This window comes from Armigeres subalbatus, chromosome 2 (genome assembly GCF_024139115.2).
Source record: "Armigeres subalbatus isolate Guangzhou_Male chromosome 2, GZ_Asu_2, whole genome shotgun sequence".
NCBI lineage: Eukaryota > Metazoa > Arthropoda > Insecta > Diptera > Culicidae > Armigeres > Armigeres subalbatus.
Window position 1 is genome coordinate 339,570,425 of NC_085140.1, and position 19,673 is coordinate 339,590,097.

The following is a 19,673-nucleotide window of genomic DNA, read 5'->3' on the forward strand; positions in this document are numbered from 1 at the left end:
TAATTAACATCTGCGCTGTGCTAAAATTTGACTTATTCCCTCAACGGTGCGACACCGGGTCCTCCCAGGAAGGTCTTTCTAATTTGTGGTGAGTGTTGTTAACATCCAGAGGAATGAGTAATTTCCAATTTAAAATATTCAGAACAGATACATTAAGATAGGTGATACAATCCAATAATTACCAGTAAGTGATAGGAGTATATTGTGTTAGGGAAACTGAATTGTTTTATAAAAATGGAGTTTTGCATGATCCTATTGAAGAAGTGCGACGGTCTGCATTAAAAATGACAAAAAGTGATGTTAGCTATTTCATCGTAAACTGTACTGGTGGCAACAGAATATCAAAAAAACGTATCTACATTAACCACAGTTGTTTCAAGTTTATTTTCATATTCCCTTTTCAAGCATGAACATAAATGACTGAAGTCATTTGGAATCAAAATTGATTTCAATGGCAATACTGTCACACATTATGTACAAGCGGAAAATAGGCTTCCGCGAGCAGTATATTCGATTATGAGCTGAAACCAATTGTGTAAATATATCATCTCTGAAAAGCTGGAAACGAGATCAAGTAGTATTTTACACACATCTGGAATTGATATAAAAATACTTTTGCACAAAATAAACCATTATTATTTTCTGTTCCAGGAAGTTTGGAAGTAAGATGTACATCACATGTGCCATACACATATTGTAAATGCTATAATTGCCTGCGTTGTTACCATAGCTGGACGATTCTTGGTGAAACTTTTTTATGCTCCTATTAAAAATACATACAAAAAATACATAAAATATTTGCTAAACTGAAAAGATATAGAAGGAACCTTTATGCTTTAGTAATGGAACGTCGTTGACAGAGCACGGTATACCCTAGTTGACACCGAACGTCGGGCAATAATGTTCGTTCATGTAGGTATGCCGGGCAAAATTCAATCTGTGCTTATTGATTTTGAGTCGCGCACTGCCTCCGCGAAGAAAGCGTCTAAAATTCAATCATCGATGGTGGAAGAAACTGGAAATGGATTGGAGTTTTTTTTTGTCACAGGTTTTGGAAGAAACGCGTTTCAAGCTACGGAAGCTGAATAGAGAAGGCACATCCAGCAGTACCATTATAACAGTCCATGTTGGTGAACCGTAATGCGTTCAAAGGCATAGGGGGGAATGATCCAAATTGCGCACCGTAGGGCTTTTTAATGTTTAACGTTTTCTTAATGATTTTGTAACGTTCTAATTAAAATATCATTTAAAGATTCGGATTAATCCACCTAGCGGTGATGATGCCTTTCTTGCTCATTATAAAATGTGTGGAGAAAAATTCTTTAGAGAGGTCAAATAGAACAAATATAAAGTAATTAATGATTTTTGAATGTCATATAAACTTCCAAAAATGTGGCAAAATTGGATCGTGGAGAAACCGTCATAAATTCGGGTGTAGACGAAATCAGGGGGAGATAAAATTTTAACATGCTAAAAATCGAGTCATCACTGTATCTTGTACATATTCGTTCATGGAATGATGCTATGGCAGTTTCAATGCAAAGAATTGAAAATAATTTTATTTGAAGTTAAATTGTAAACAAATAATCAATCAGAAGCCTGAATGCGTCCATTTTTTGAAAGAATAACAACCAAAAATATTGAATTATTTAAATTACACATGTTCCAAAATCTGAAAAAAATCATGGTATCTTCGAAAAATTGAGAATGTAGCTAAAACTTTTTTGAGAGCCTATTCCGACTACAAGCTTTATCAGGATAAAGCTATAATAAGGAGGCTCTTGATGTCAAAGTTGTCGTGTAACGTGTCGTAAGAATGTTCAAACGTATGTAGCAAGCATTTTTGGCAAACTACATCCTATTGAAATTATTATTTGGACGTACTTCATCATTATCGGATAATAGTAAAGTGTAAAAAATGGATTACCTGATAGCTTTCCCTCAAAACCACAAACGCTCATTAATAATGTAATTTATTTGTTCACCGATATTTCAAACTACGGACAAAATGAATTGCCCTGATCAAAGCAGAACTCGTCATCTCATAACTCACAAACCAATTGAGTCGCTTACTCTGATATATGTGTATTATATTATATACTTGTCACTTGTCATAAGACGAGTTTGTACAACCCCTTTTAATTCCACCACTTAATTGTACCTTGACAGATACGTATTTCGACCTCAACAGTAAGGTCGTCCTCAGTGTCTCGTACTTGACTCGACTTATCGAAATACGTATCTGTCAAGGTACAATTAAGTGGTGGAGTTAAATGGGATTGTACAAACTCGTCTTATGACAAGTAAAGACATTCCACTAAAAAGCTCAAAATAATTTTCTTAACAAAATATTATATATATTAGTCCTACAAAGGGTTTCAAAATTCCATCAACCGAGCTAGCGATATTTGGATTTCAAGGTTTTAATTAAATCCACGGAAATCAAATTGAACATGAGTTATGAATAGTATTAATCGAATGATTTAAGATAAACGCAACTGAAAAACGCTCGGAGAGGCTCCGCCTCTCCTTTATGGAATATTTCTGTTCCAAAAAAGCGTGACTTGAGACAATTTTCAATTTGTATTTGTCGATGACATTTGACTTCAATAGTTACGAATTCACATACATTTTCTAATATTCATTAAAAAAAACCTGACAGCAGAATAGAACTGCTATCCACTACGCGCCTTTTTCTACTCAGATCCCTCTTTGAACGTGCTCGAAAAGTAAGTTAGTTTTTAATACCTAATATTCTTGCTAAAATTTGTATGGTCAATTTAATACAAAACAATGGGCAGAAACTTGATGCAATAAATCGGTTAAGGAATGCCCGTAAAATAAGTTAGTGCTTGAAACGCATTTTGCATATAATTGTATTTTGCCCATATCTGCTGAGCCCATAGTCTCATTTCTAATAGGAAATAATGAAATAGGATTTGTGAAATTAGTGAATTTTTAAAATGCATTTTACGAATAAAAAATTATTCATTGGGCTACTTATAATTTTTTTTTTTGTAGAAAAAGTATATTGGCTGAAACTTCCGAGCCCAGAGTCCGATCAGTCCGATTTTCAATGGGAAACAATCGGACAGGATTCCCCACCGAACACAATTTGTTGCGTGCAAATCGGTTGATGAAAACTGATCGAAAAGTTTACTTTCCACGCCTTTTTTGGGTAAAAAATGTATTTTGACCATAGTTTCTGATCCCGTCTGCCCAGTTCTCAATAGAAAGCAATGAGACGGGATTCCCTTTCGAAAGCTACTTTTTGCCAACCAATCGGTGAAGGATAAGTGCCAAAAAAGTGAGCTAGATGTTTTCATTCGTCTTAGTCCAAAGGAAATGTATTTTGACAATAACTTCTGAGCCCATAGTCCGATTCGGCCAATTTTCGATGGAAAATAATGGGACAGGATTCCACGCCGAATGCAACTAGTTGCGATCAAATCTGCTTAGGAAAAGTGCTTTAAAAATGAGCTAAACTTTTCCACTCGTTTTTGTTTAAAGCAAATGTTTTTTGGCCATAACTTTAGAGCCCATAGTCCGATCTGGCTGATTTTCAATAGGAAACAATGGGATTCTGCGTCGAATGCAACTTGTTGCGAGAACATCGGTAAAGGGTAAGTGCCTGAAAAATGAGCTAGACTTTTTGCAAACTGTTGCGCACACACAGACATCACCTCAATTCGTCGAACTGAGTAGATCGGTATATAACACTATGGGTCTCCGAGCCTCCTATAAAAAGTTTTTGGAGCCTTTACGTATATTTTGTATACGAGAAAGGTATAACGGTGCTGGTACTTATGGTAATGGAATATTTCTTGATTTGAGTGTATGTTGGATTAGAAATATCTGAGATCAATGTCACTAAATTATCGAAAGATTAGGACGGACAATTTTGAGCTGTTTTTCTTAGCATGGGTGCATTTTAGTCCATTCTCATCCAGCAAATTTTGGGTGGCCTTCGTAGCGTTAATCGTGATGATGGCATTCAGAGCGCCCTATAATTTGGAAGGACGATGAACAATACTCTAGAAGTACATTAATATTCTGTTCATGCCATTCAGGCGAGGTCATGCTGTACAGAAGACAAATTACGTTTGATTTACGTAGTTAACATTTCCAATTTTCTCCTTCTTTTTGCGAATTTGATTCAAAAGTTTCAGGTGAATCATTTTCGAGTTTGTACCAAACGTCACGACATTTGGACTTTCGAAGGTAACGATCCATTTTAACCAATCCGAACTGTGGAACAATAAAAAACATGTATGCTGCATTCAGGCGCATATGTCACATTGCCAGATTACGGTACTCTTGGTGTATTTTTCGCAGCTCATAGTGAAAGAATGAACGTTCGTTGAATTATTTAATACTCGCATCTTCTTGTTTACGTCAATTTACATGCCTTACAGCAAAATACAGTTTTAGCGTTTGAACAATTCCTAGATCAATAGGATTAATATTTATTCGACCAAACAGGAAAGGTTAGAATCATGTATTGATTATTTACGATACCAAATCTCCAAGAAAATAAAAGCAAACGAAAATAAAATAAATTCGGAGAATTGGGTGCGATTCTTAGACTACTTGATACTTTGATAAATAGGTTCGATTTATCCTGCATTCTTAGTAAAACAAACCGGCCGGCGTGGGCACAAGTGTAGGAGCAGAAAAACAACTGCTTTTGGCAAACACTTGTTTTGCTTTATTCTTCAAGTTATTTTTGATGATTCAATATATCCAAGATAAACGTAGTGCAGGGTATCGGCAGGTATTCCTGGCAGGCTATTTCGCTTGGTCAATCTTTTCTAAAGCCACCATTGCACATTAAAGTTTTTTCAACTGGCTGCATCGTAAATTCTCAAGTGTCCATCCACACACAGTTTCGAAGCAGTTTTGGTAAAATAATGTTTCTATCTTTGGTTTTTGAGCCTGTGCCTGGAATTGGACCCTGCTGGGAATACCATACGTAACCTCATGATTCGGTGATCAGTATTTAGAGGTCGACAATGCAAGATCCCGATAGCTGGCTGTACTGCAGCATATTACAGATGGTGGCGTGGTTTTTCCATTGTTTTCTGACAGATTAGATAATTGTGTTAATATGTTGTGCCAGATTCTGGGAAACTATTAGTACACTCTTTGCCATAAAAATATTTGCACGCCTATGCATGTCGATATCTAATCTGTCTGTGCGATGTCGGGATGCACATGAGAAAATTTAATGTTCGTCATTATGACAACGAATTTTCTACGGGCTTAAGAATGTTGATCACATATATTTCATATAGTCTTCATCTAATTAGCATTATAAGACAGATTAATAGCGTTTCCATAAATTAATGTTCATGTGGATTTGCATTATGCATTCAACATACATAGTACGTTTTGTGCTTTATCTTCAGATTTGCAACGCTACACGCTTTGATTTATTGTTTTTGTGGAAATGCCCGATTTAATTCCACCCTAAATAATTTATTGGATTGCATTCGATAAATAGCTGAAAAGACGCACCACTTTTATAGACAGCTTCTCATCGACTAAAATAGAGAGAGAGAGAAGGTTAAAATCACGTTTTGGTTCACTTATTTCAGACACCAAGCCTCCGGACAGAACATGAGAAGCACATCGCAATAAAATAAAGCCAGTGAAGTGAAAACGATTCTCAGACCACTTCTAGTGCAGCTTTATTGCATGATAGGGGCAAGATGGTAATACAGATGTTCTCCTTATTTTTTAATCTTGATAATTCTTACAGTCATGCATACTGATATATTCAATTTAGCGAAAATCATAAAAAAAACTGATTTTTTTCATTATTTGTATTTTTTTACATAGTCCCAATCATTACCTAAAACATTGCGAAAGACATCAAAACAATAAACATACTGTTTTTCAGGCTATATTTTTTGAAAATTTACAAAATATTTTGCTTGAGCCTTTTTGAAAGTTAAACTGTAGTCAAGATGGAAAACAATTTCAACAAACAAATAAAAATTCGACGTTTCTGGGAGAACCGCTCAATTTACAAATTCACTAAAATGAATGCGATCGAAAAAGAATCGGCGAAGTAGTTCCACTTGACAAGGGGATACGGGCATTGTTTGGATACAGGTGTATTATCATTTTATACAAGACACATATCAATTTAAGCGTCTCGCTTCTCACTTTTCATATTTCCCTTCGTGCGTCTCAATTCTCGCGTCACACTTTTTTTTTCTCCCAGCACTACTCGTGTTTTTCAATTCTACTACTCTATTTTCACTTTCCGCTTCTCCCTACCAACTTTTCAATTTCTCCCTACCACTTTCAATGTCCAAATTCCCTATTTCACTCATAACTTCATTTATCCCTAACTTCTTTCTTCCCATATTCCATGTTCAATATGCGTATAATTTACCCTCCCCCTGGATTCTGCATTATTGCATTATACATTTTTAGCCCTGCGCGCCGATTGAAAATTTATCGGCGGCGGCGTGATAGATCATTTTCAGCCAGCGTCGGTGGCGTGGCGGCGTCACGCCGTTGGCAATCGGCGGCGTGAGCTTATTTCAAGCAAAATAAATTTCCCGAAATTGTTCAATAAATTCCTCTGAAAGCTCCTCCAGGAATTCCTCCGGAAGTTCTTTCAGAAATTCCTCCGGAAGTTCTTCCAGGAATTCCTTCGGAAGTTCCTCTAAGAATGTTCTCTGGAAGTTCCCTCAGGAATTCCTCGGGTGCTCCTCCGGGAATTCCTCAGGAAGAACCTCCGAGAATACTTCGGGAAGTTCCTCCGAGAATACCTCAAGAAGTTTCTCCACAAATTCCTCTGAAAGTTCCTCCAAGAATTCCTCCGGAAGTTCCTCCAGGAAGGTCCTCCATGAAGTTCTTCCAGGAAGTTCCTCCAGGAAGGTCCTCCAGGAAGTTCCTCCAGGAAGGTCCTCCAGGAAGTTCCTCCAGGAATTCCTCCGGAAGTTTCTCCAGGAAGTTTTTCCAAGATCCTCCAGGAATTCCTCTGGAAGTTCTTCTAGGAGTTTCTCCAGCAATTCCCTCTGAAATTTTCCAGGAATTCCTCCAAAAGTTCTTCCACGGAAGGTGCTCCAGGAGTTCCGCCCGAAATTTATCCCGAAGCTCCTTTAAGAATTCTTCCGGGAGGAAACTCTTCTAGAAGTCCCTCCAGGAATTTACCCGGAAGTGCCTTCAAAAATTCTTCCGCTCAAAAATCCTCCAGGAATCCCTCCGGAGGTTCCTATATGAATGCTTCAGAGTGTTTGCTCAGGAAATTTCCGAGAAGTCCTGTACCTTCCCGAGTAGCACAGTTCTGACTGATTTGGTTGCAGAAACTACAATTGATTTGCCCACAAATAAGTCACAGAAACTTGTGTATGACAAGTGTGCTGCTCGGGTTCTCAAACAATTACTCATAGCATTTCTCCTGGAATTCTTTCTGGAGTTCTCCAAGAAAATTTCATAACTTACATCGCAAACTCTACAGAAATTACCACAAGGACTCTTCAGATATTTCTACTGAATTCTTTCCGAAATTTACATGGAATTCCACTAAACCCACCTCCAGGGAAGTCTTCTGGAAAACTATCCATGAATTCTTGAAGAACTTCTTTTGGAAATTAAATTACGAAATCTAGATCAAGAAAATCTTACACGCACCACAAAATTCCTCCTGGAAATTCGTCCACAAATTAATTATTCTGGAAATTTTTTATCCGGATATTTGTTTAGGAATTTCTTCGATTTTTTTCCAAGAACTCCTTAACAAATTCCTCCAAGAATCTCTCTGGCAATTTCCACGGAAACTTCTCCGGAATTTCACCATACCATAAGGAAAATACTCCCGAAGTTTCCCCGCTTTTTCTACAGAGACTTCTTTAGGAATTCTCCAAAAATATTCAAAAATTCCTTTAAGAACTCTTCCAGAAATATCTCAATAAGTTCTCCTGGAAATTTCTATAGAAAACTCCTTAAGGAACTGGTCCGGGAAATTCCTCTTTTATGAAGAATTCACGACGGAGTTTTTGTGGAAATATCCGAAGGAGTTCATAAAAGATTTTGATGATCAATGCATGAAGTATTTCTTGAAAGAATTCGCGGGTTTATTACGGAATTACGGGTTTGAAACTCAGAAAAAATGTTCATATAAATTCTTGGATGAATTTTGTGTGAATTTCCCGATGGTTTTACAAGAGAAATTTTCGAAAGACTTTCTAAAAAAGTGTTTGTTTATGAAGGATTTCTTAAAAAGATTGTTTAGTTCCCAAACAATTTTTAAATGAAATTCTGAAATATTTTCAGACCGAAATATTCTAATACGTACTGCCGAAGAAGTTCTAGGAGCAATTCCTTGAATTCCTGAAGAACAATTTCCTTATTTTTTTGTTTTGTTTGACCTAACATACGTTGTACAACAAGGAAGCTAGTAGTTCCCCAACAAACAATTCCGGCTAAATAAGCTCCTTTTTTTAGCTGAAAAAGATTATTTTTAATGAAATAAGCCCTTCATCAGCTCTCAATTTTCTAGACTTTTTTTTTAGAAATCAGAATAAATGCAATTGTAAAGAAGATAATTGTCATATGATCTAGGCTGAAAATAAGTTTTTCCGACTGGAATTGTATTGCATTTCCGACAGGCTAGATAAATCAAGGCTTAACAGTAAAAATGCTATCGGCGTGGTAAAATCTAAAAAATATTCGTTGGCGCACAGGGTAAAATAATTTCATGGAACTTTGTTACACATTGTTATTGAGGAGGGAGCAGTTTTTATAGAATTTTAAATTTCAAATTGGGACCTTAGATTTTTAAGGTTTTGATTTAGATTATTAAATACTAGGATGTTTTTTTGCCTTTCTCGTACAACAAAGCTATTCCGAAAGGCTATCATTTTACTCTAAGAACGAAATTTTTATAGAAGGCTCGGAGACCCATAGTGTTACCAATCGACTCTGCTCGACGAGCTGAGCACATGACTGTCAGTCTGTGTATGTGTATCCAGGGTTACTGATTCCTACATAGCATCATCTTTCGCTTGAGATGCCGCTCAGTTATGAATACCACAGCTTTTGTTCGTGTGTCTTCGTCACGCAATGAACCAAACCATACATTTTGAGCTTCCCTTTTCATCCGTGCTTTTGCCAATCACTGAGTTACCAGTATCTGCAAATTGGAAGCAAACGGCACTCACCAGTTATTCGTATCTGCACGGATTCTTGCTTTGCGTATAAAGTGTTCATCGGATTCCTTGTTGATTGCATCACGAGCGATGGATCGCCAAAACGCATCGCGAGTGATGATGATTGGGTATGATTGGAAGTTGTAGGGAGCGTTACACAGGATTCTCTTATGGATATAAACCTAGAGGTACTGCTTTAGCCTTTCGGAACATTTGAAGCGCGAGCCCACGAGCTTTGTATTTAGTTCATTTAGACGTTAATTATTGTTATATCGCTTCAAATTTAAAAGATAGATGCTTACAGTCTTCATTAAAGTTATTTGGAAGATCTAGAGCTTTTAGTTGAAGATGAGTTCAGGGATGCATCCGCTTGACAGCGGTAGCGTATGTGCGACGACGTAATGGGGTCGAAACTTATACGATTTTGCTCTTTGAAAGGCAGACGAATCTAAACAATAAATTAACAAAAACAACAATAAGACACAATGTTTGTTATACATTAAACAGTTCAGAACCATTGGAAAATTTGTGGCAATATATTTGCCACTGCCTTGCAAGCGCAATTTCAGCGACAATAAAATAAATAAAATATTTTAAAAAATTAGGTTTTACGCTGGGTGCTGCGTGTTAGAGCCGCTTTTCTGCGCTCAAGGGAGTAGAAGGATATTTTGAAATCACTCCCATTAACAAAATTATTTTGCAGTTACTTGGTTGTAAAACATTTCCCGCTCTTAGAATTTCGCTTTCCATGCTGCATGTGAGAATGAGCCAGCGTCCTCGCCGACAGTCTGGAGGTCGGAAAAATCGTTCAAAAGGTCTCTTATAATTCAGTTTTCTTGTTCTCAGATACACTAAATCTAATCTTCAATTTTATGTAGCTGACCCATTCTCATCACCATTTGAACCACTGTTTCCCTTGAAGACGGTACCTTATAACACAGAGAACAGACATGGAGGCTCGAACAAAATTTCTAGAATGCTAATGATACTATTGATTGATTGTACATCATTTGATCTACACACTTAAAATAAATCGCCGAATTCGGTAAAATTTTACCGAAATCTCAACAACAGAGCTGTTCGGTAAATAATTTAACTGATTTTCGGTGATTTTGACAGTTGGGCAATGGAAAAAATTACAAAAATCTGTAAAATAAATTACCGAACAGTTCTGCTGTTGAGATTTCGGTAAAATTTACCGAATACGGTGAAATGAGTTAAGTGTGTATACATCATTTACCCCATTTACCCTACACACATTGGTGGAGCCAGAGTTATGGTAATGGTAATGGTGGGGCACCAGTAACTTCAATACACATCAAGTCTCACTGGCATATAAAAACACAGATTTCACTTTAGATTAGGAAATATTTGAAATTTAGTGCGTTGGCTAATCTGATTGGATCTTTATATGTTCCGTAAACTCGCAAAAACAGCCCTAGCCTTCTTGATCCGTGCTCTTATGCTTAGTTCCGCCGTCCGAAGCTAAGTGGCTGCCAAATATTGAATGTTTTCGACGAAGGATTTCGCGACATTTTTAATTTTCTCCAAGAATTCTATTAAAAAAACTCCTACAGGGAAAGCCCTCCGTGATTTCTATGATAACTTTGGAAATTCCGGAATTTACTCTAGAAATTTCTTTACGAATTTCTTTGGAACTTCTTTTGAGAATTTCTTTGGAAATTCCTTTAAAAAAATCGGAAATATCTTTGTAAAATATTGCAATTTGATAAGAAATTCCTATGAAATTAATATACTTCCACCATTCGCATATATGCCAGTCCCATGCCGTTTTTGTCTCATACAGATATAATAGCCATTGATGTTTCAAATCGCATGTTTGTGGTATCGCAGCTGTGGTATTCATAACTGAGCGGCATCTCAAGCGAAAGATGATGCTATGTAGGAATCAGTAACCCTGCTTTTGCACACACCGGAGTCACTCACCACATGGTGATGAATCAACCCGAAGTTAACGCAGTACGAATAAATACGAAACATATTCATACAGGATTCACTCGTCCGTTTTGGGGAGATATATTTTGTGCGGTTCATTCGGGAAGCATCATTTATCGTTCTTTTCCGATTCCCTTCGCAAAGTATGAGTGAATGCGAGATACTTGATGCGCTTTCCAGTAACCCTGTGTGTATGTATGTATGTGTGTGCACACGAGACATGCCCAAACATTAACCAATTTTTCTTATAGTAAGACGTGCAACAACATTTTTCCGGCACAGTATGTTCTCTAGTTGGTCGCTATTGATTTTTGTTTGAAAGGCACAATCACTGCTAGGGGGATTAATCTGGATTTATTTTTGGGTTAATATTTTTTTCGGGGGGGCCCTCCTTATCCTAGCGGCAAAAGGTGCAGGTATAAAGAAAGACCATGCTGAGGGTGGCTAGGTTCGATCCCCGGTGCCAGTCTAGGCAACTTTCGGTTTGGAAAATGTCTCGACTTCCCTGGGCTTAAAAGTATCATCGTGTTAGCCTCATGATATATGAATGCAAAAATGGTAACTTGGCTTAGAAACCTCGCATTTAATAACTGTGGAAGTGCTGAATGAACACTAAGCAGCGAGGCGGCAATGTCCCTGTCCCTGGGGATGTAATGCCAATAAGAAGAATTAAATTTTTATTTTTATTGGATTTTAAGAATTTAAGCTTTTTGATTATGTTTTTTTGATCTTGATTTTTTAGATTTGACAAATTGCTTTTTTTTTATTTTTTCGATTTTTAGGTTTTTTGATTTTTATTTTATATTCCTAGATTTCTAGATTTGTAGAATTGTATATTTTTACATATTTATATTCATATTTTTAAGCTTTAATAACTCTGGATTTTGAGATTCTGACACTTTTCAATTTTTCAACGTGTATATTTCTAAATTTTGATTTTTTTTTATTCTAGGATCTTCAGATTTTTTATATTTAAAAATTATTGGATTCGTAGATTTTTAGATATCCAGATTTTTTTTTTAATTTTAGATTTCAACAAATTTAGATTTTCTAGACTTTGAGATTAATTTTAGAATTGTCAAATTTCTAGATTTTAAACTTTTTAGATTTTGAGGTTTTAGGATTTTATGATTTCTTATATTTTTAGATTACCAAATACTTAAACATTCGAATTTTTAAAATTTTAGATCTTTGGATTTTGGTGTCGTTAGATTTAAAAAAAAATCTTCCACACTGATATTCTTCCCTCCCCCTTCATACGGGAGTTTGGCAGAAGGAAGGTCGTGTAATATATGCTATCACAAATATTGCCTTCCGCTCGCATTCAAATCGACTTCTATAAAAACATTCTTCATGCCTGCCGTATCCTAACGGAACTATCAATTCTATACTTTCGCCTCTTATTCTATCATGAACATGTACGCCTAAGTTTGAAAGATGATATTAGCATTTCCATATCATTGTAAATCGTTGAACTTCACGTAGAAGTAATACACTTCTTCTTCTTCTTCTTCTTCTTATTGGCATTACATCCCCACACTGGGACAGAGCCGCCTCGCAGCTTAGTGTTCATTGAGCACTTCCACAGTTATTAACTGCGAGGTTTCTAAGCCAAGTTACCATTTTTGCATTCGTATATCATGAGGCTAGCACGATGATACTTTAATGCCCAGGGAAGTCGAGACAATTTCCAATCCGAAAATTACCTGGACCGGTACCGGGAATCGAACCAAGCCACCCACAGCATGGTCTTACTTTATAGGCGCGCGTCTTACCGCATGGCTAAGGAGGGGTAGAAGTAATACACTCAAATCATTAATTAAAGGTATTTGATTTGTTTCTTATTTTTGTGATTTTTTTCAGCAGTGAGCACTCATGTTATCAAAAAGAAGCGACGAAATTGATGCCATATTTCTTTGTTTCGCGATGAGATTAATATATGTTCAGTGAGATGAAAAACGGAACAGTTCCCTGATTTTTAAATAGAAATTTTTAAATTTTTTGATTTTGATTTTTGATTTTTTTAAAACGGAACAGTTCCCTGGTTTTTAAATAAAATTTTTTAAAATTTTTGATTTTGTTTTTCTGGGTTTGAGAATCTTTATATTTTTAGATTGCTAAATACTGAGACCTTTACATTTTTAGACGTTTTAAGGTTTTAATTCTTGGATTCAATGATCCTTGGAGTTTTCATATTTATAGAATTCATAATTATTAGATATTTAAAATTTTATACTTTTTAGGAATACAATATTTTCTGAGTTTCTGATTTAACGATCTCCAGATTTTTAGATTTATAGACTTTAGGATTTTTAGATTGTTATTTTTTTATGTTTTCATATTTTTTTATTTTAAATGTTTTTACATTTAAAAAACTTTTTATTTGAAGAATTTCTTCGATTTTTTTGAGTTTCTAGATTTTCAGGTTTATTGATAATTAGATTCTTAGATTTTTCAACTTTCATGCTTTCAAATATTTGGATTCTAAGTTATTCAGACTCTTAAATTTCAAGATTTTTTATTTCTGTTTTATTTTGAAGTTTAGAGTTTTTTTTATTTTAAAATTTTTGGATCTTATTTTTTTAGAATTTCAGAGTTTAAAAATTTTAGATTTTCAAATTTTTTAAATTTGTTTTTGAGATAAGTCTTTTATATTTTTGTGTTTTTACATTTTAAGATCTTTATATTTTTGTATTCTCAGATTTATACATGTTTAGATTTTCAATCTATGATATTTTCAGATATTGAGATTTTGAAATTATATTTTTTCGTAGATTTTTATATTTTTAGTTTTTAATTTAGTAAGGGAAACCGCCAAATGTTGAACGGCTAATTTTGTTGCCTATTGTTGAACTCCCATAAGAAATACACGTGCGTTCAACAATAGGCGAAGAAATTAGCCGTTCAACATTTAGCGAATTATCCTATCTCAGATTATTTTTTTTAGATTTTAGACTTTTAAATTATGAGATCTTTGGACTTTTTATTTAGGATTTGGAGATATTAAGTTAATTATTGTTTTAAAGTTTGAATTCTGAATTTTATTATTTTTTGGTTTTTCACATTTTTAGCTTTACGACTAACAACGTTTAGATATGTTTTTAACATAAGTCTTTTAGAATTTTGTATTTTTACACTTTGAGATCTTTTAATTTTTATATTTTTAGATTTAGAAATTTTTAGATTTTTTTAAAAATACACTATTTAATAGTCTTAAAGGTTAGCTTTTTAGATTTTTAGATTCAAAAACACCAAGATATTTGGACTCTTAGATTATTTAATTTTTTTTTACCGTTTTTATTAGCTGATCAAATGATTCGCAATGTAGCGTAGTTAGCTGATCACAATATGATACCTATATTTTTTTGGTCTTAGATTTGATTTTAAAATTTTTAGATTTTGAGATTCTTAAGTTTTCAGATTTTTGAATTTGTTAATTTTTCAAATTATTAGAACTTTTGGTTTCTAGATTTTAAATTTCAGGGTTTTTAGTTTGTTAGATTTTTGAACCTTTAAATTTTCAGATTTTTATATTTCTATGTTTTGGATTTTTTTTTAAATTTTTGAATTTTTGCAGATTTTAACTTTTTAATTTCTAGATTTTTATAAACTCATATTTCAAATTTTCAGATTTCTTCATTATCTTGGTAACCAGATTATTAGATTTTGAAATTTTCGGTTTTTTAGATTCAATTTTTTTAATTTTTATACAAGCAGACCCGACGAACATTGTTTCGCCTAAAATTGATTTACTCTTTGATTAGATCTCGAGTTATGCAGAATTTCGGTTTCATTTGTATGGGAGCCCCCTTTCCATTAGGGAGGGGGGGTGTTCAAACCACCATGGAAACTTATCTTCTCTTCCAAAACCTCCTCATGCCAGATTTGGTTCCATTCGCTTGATTAGTTCTCGAGTTATACAAAAAAATTGTGTGTCATTTGTATGTGAGCCCTCCCTTCTAGCGCAGGGAGGCGTCTCGAACCATTTTAAGAACCTTTCCCGGCCCCGAAAAACCCAGCATACAAATTTTTACGCCGATCGGTTCAGAAGTTTCCGAGTCTATAAGGTTCAGACAGACAGAAATTCATTTTTATGTATATAGATTTCCAGATTTTAATTTTTTATATTTTCAAAATTTAAGACTTTCTTATTTTTAGATTTTAAGATTTTTCCTTTTATTTGTATAATTTTTAATGTTCAATTTTTGAATTTTTAGATTTTAGTCGTCAGTGTTGAGATTTGAGTAAATACAATTTTTCAAATGATTTAGCTTAGACTATGACCGTTTTACCCCCATTTGTACTCCACTAGTATGATCTTTCAGTGTTCTTTGTTCGACGAGTCCGCGTGGGCACATGTGTAGGGGTACGCTAACCCAGAAACACAACAACTCTTGAGGAAACTGTTCCCTCAGCTTTCCATGTCACGCTGATTCTGCTGGTCCGTCGTATCCTCAGATGAACGCAGTTTATGTCTCAGTGGTCTGAATTTATGGGGGTGACGCTGCAAGCAGGACTAAGAAAAAATCAGCATGGAATAATCAATACTGGAACTGTGCTGCTATACTCCTGCAGTCACAATTTGCTTGGAACCCCGTGAGATCGGTTCGTGCTCGCAGCTGAGGCCGGGCGATAATGAGATGAAACTATGGGTGTGTAAGGCTGCGGGGGAACGGTGAAATCAACTTGAGAAGCAAAATGAGCTGCTGTATCAACAAACGGAACGCAACAGAGAGCATATTGAAGTTTTTATTGTATTTGGCAAACGACAGCGTAGACGGAAATTCATCAGATAATGTTCATAATTATATCCAATGCCAGATGAGAAAGTTTATGATGATTGTTGATGGATGTTTCCACAGCTGATGAATTCTGATGGTTGTCTGTTGGGATTTTTTTCTTTCTGCGCATTCCCAGAACTTTTTCAAAGCAATCTAGCAATATATGTATAGATGAGGCGAAAAGACACTCAGAATTGGTCATGCAGATCCTTAATTTGATGCTTTTTGGGAGTCGATAAAAACAGTACCTACTACATTCCAGCCCCAAATCTACTTACAACTCATTTTTAGAAAAAAATGTGACTGATTACATTCAAAATTTTATATAATTTCTTTTCTTTTTTATTTGCATGCGTTTAGTTGAACATCCCAACAAGCCTAATAAACAAGTTCTTACAATTTCACAACCTTTTATATGTTTTGATAGAAACGTGCATTTAAACATGAACTATATGGTATCAATCTTAAGTTAAGTAGATAAAAATAGATTTGAATACAATTATTATATTAAAGGAAAGTCACGCAAATGACAACAGTAACCATTTCGTAACCAGTAACCAGTAACGATTCTCGCGATAATGAACTACCCTGCATCTCCATAATAAGTTCTCATCCGCAACCAGATTTACCTATTTAGCCGCATATTGCATCGACAGGTAAAATATTCCTAATCAAATAGCCTAACCTGATTTGAAATTTACAAAACTTAAGAACATTATTAAAGTGGTTTGAATATCTTCAAGATATACTCCATAGCAACGAACCAGATTAAAACAAACTCTTCGAGGAAATCACAAATGATATTGTAATAGTGTTTCATCGTTGCAGAGCTTTCACGAAAGAAAAGCATCATTAAAACATCCCCTTCAGCCACGCAATGCAATGGTAAGGAACCGTTCACACGACAGAGCGGCGAATATCACACAGCTGTTGGAGAAGACGACGCCTTAGCATTATCTTCATCATCATCATTGTCTCTGTCGGTGTCGTTTCTTCGGCAATTTAGCAATTAAATGTAGAAGATCACAACAAAATAATCAATTAGAAATTGTTCCCCTCGATGACACTCATTGACTAAATGACCCATACAAGTGACACATTTCTATATCAGGATGACCCCGCAGCTCTGTTTAAATGCAGGGGAATTGTTCCATGTTCCCGCTGTAACAAATTCATTTAATCTTGGAAGAAAAAATACACATGAATAGTCAATCTTCTTTTATTTTATTTTTTAATAGGATGAATATAGAAGCTCCGAGAGGAAGACCTGGCACAGTAACCCTATGCAGATGGTGGTTGCTTACTTGACTTGTGAATCAAAGAGAAGATACAGAAAAAGAAATGGAATATCTTTGTTGAGCTTACTTTTCTATTTATGGCAATGGTAGGTTCATCTGTTGCAGTACGCGCCATTGAGTATCAATGCTGTAGCTTACAATCCCAAAGAGAAAATAAAATAAAATATATTTGGTGCAATATTAAAATTAAGACAAACATAACTAATATTTTTTATGGTCTTGATAAAACTGTTAGAAAGGAAGTGAGATTGAAGAGAACACAAAGCTAAATAATTTAATTTAGCATTGCTTAGCAAACTCAATTTGAAACTGAAAATGATGTCTTCTTTATTATTCAGCTTCCATTTAAGGCCCAACACAACAGTCAATCTAAAGCAGCATATGATTCACAACATCCTAATTTTCGAAAACACAAAACATCCCAAGATTGACGACCTTTATTCCGACGGGAAACCTTTTTAGGTTTTGCCTTCATTCAGTGTTTAAAATGCGAACGAAACTTCTTACCGTTACCTACAGCGGCATATCCCCAGGCATGACAACGTCGAGCTGGATCTAGCGATCCCATGTTGGAAAGTAGGAATGGTGCGCTCTCACTATTAATATTCATTAGGACCCACATGGGGCAAGCTGACCTTCCGCAAGGAGAAGGAAATCTGTTCCGGCCGAATGGGACGGAACCGTAATACGCAGCATCGCAGCAACGCAACGCTGAGCCCAGACCTGAAGAGACCAATGTTCCCATAAATTGCTTTAGTCGGAAACAGTTGGGCTCTGTCTGGGTGATTTGTGGAATGCGAAAAAATCGCAAACAATGTAATCGCGTAATAGGTTTGCAGCGGATAAATCTCGGGCTTTCGAAGGTTAAGCTGAGTATGTATAGTTGGAATGCGGCCAATTCTTATGATTCATTTGTTAGCCTCAAGCACTGAAGGATGGTTAGAGCGAGAAGCAAGGGCACGCTTAATTTATTCAAGATGATTGAATTAAATAAATATCTTGATAAGAATCAACATTAAACATTTTGACGTAGAATTACGTCCTTCGGTAATATAGGTTGGTCATTCCAAAGTTTCAAATTTGGGACCGTCACGAAAAGAGGTAAGGAAGTACGAGCCAACAACTCAACCGTTTTTCAACGGATTACGAAGATTTTGGTATGAATCGATTAGAAAACTCTCTAAGATTCTATACGACTATTGTAAACAATTGGTCCAATGCATATAACCATTGAAAAAATTAATTTCTACAATGTTGATATTGCACTTCAACAGTAAATTGCCTACATTTCCATCCGGCATAAACATGCATAAAATGTTGATTAATTATTTTAGAGCGTCTTAGGGGAAATGCTACAAGGTTAAAAGACTATTATTCTTCCATTTACTTCCACTATTAACTTTTTTATGTATCAACAAGCAGATACGTATTTCGTTTCCTACTTGGACTTCTTCAGTGTCGATAACAAACACTGAAGAAGTTTCCAAGTAGGAAACGAAATACGTATCTGCTTGTTGATACATAAAAAAGTTAATAGTGGAAGTAAATGGAAGAATAATAGTCTTTTAACCTCATAAAATGTTGATGATCAAATTTCAAGACAACATTTTCAAAACGACTTATCTGCTTTTGTAAACAAAGATTCAAACGATGATTTGACGAATCTGATAGCTCTCTCACGCAAATCAACACCACCAATAGGTAGGTGAAGGTTTCAGCTACCTGTTGATGGTGTTGGATTGCGTGGGAGAGCTATCAGATTCGCCAAATCGTCGTTTGAATTTTTGTTTACAAAAGCAGATAAGTCGTTTTGAAAATTTTGTCTTGCTTTGTAGCCGCGCGTCTTACCGCACGGCTAAGGAGTGCCACTCTGGCTGCACATATTTATGCTTAGTTTCATTGAAAAATCTTAATAATTACATAACTTTGGTTCGTACAATGGTTTGAACTACACTGATCATGGTTTGAACTAAGTTCGTACCATGGTTTGAACTACTGCAGCAGCCAGCAGCTCCTAAATATAATACTAATCACATGCATGAAACGCTGGAGAAATCTATAGAAAAGCAAATTTGTTTTACTATTCATCTTCTCGCATTAGATTAGTAACTCGAAACGTATGAAAATCGTCTAAATTATCGATATGAAAATTGTGTGTTTTTTATATTGGAAATGTAAACAAAATGCTTCAGTTGGGCGCATGCAGCTCCTAGCGGACAGCAGCAGAACATGACTGCATTTACAAGTTCAAACCATGATACGAATTTAGTTCAAACTATGATCAGTTTTTACCTTGTATAAATGTTACTATTTTAACTATCTAAAATTGTTTCTCAATTGTATGATGATGTCAATCGATTACAGATAAAAATAGCGCTCTTTTGGTATATTGATCTCACTCCCTGTGTCATAAAATGCGTCCTTAACGAGCTTTTTGATATTATGCCACTGGTCTAAATTCAGGACGTTTT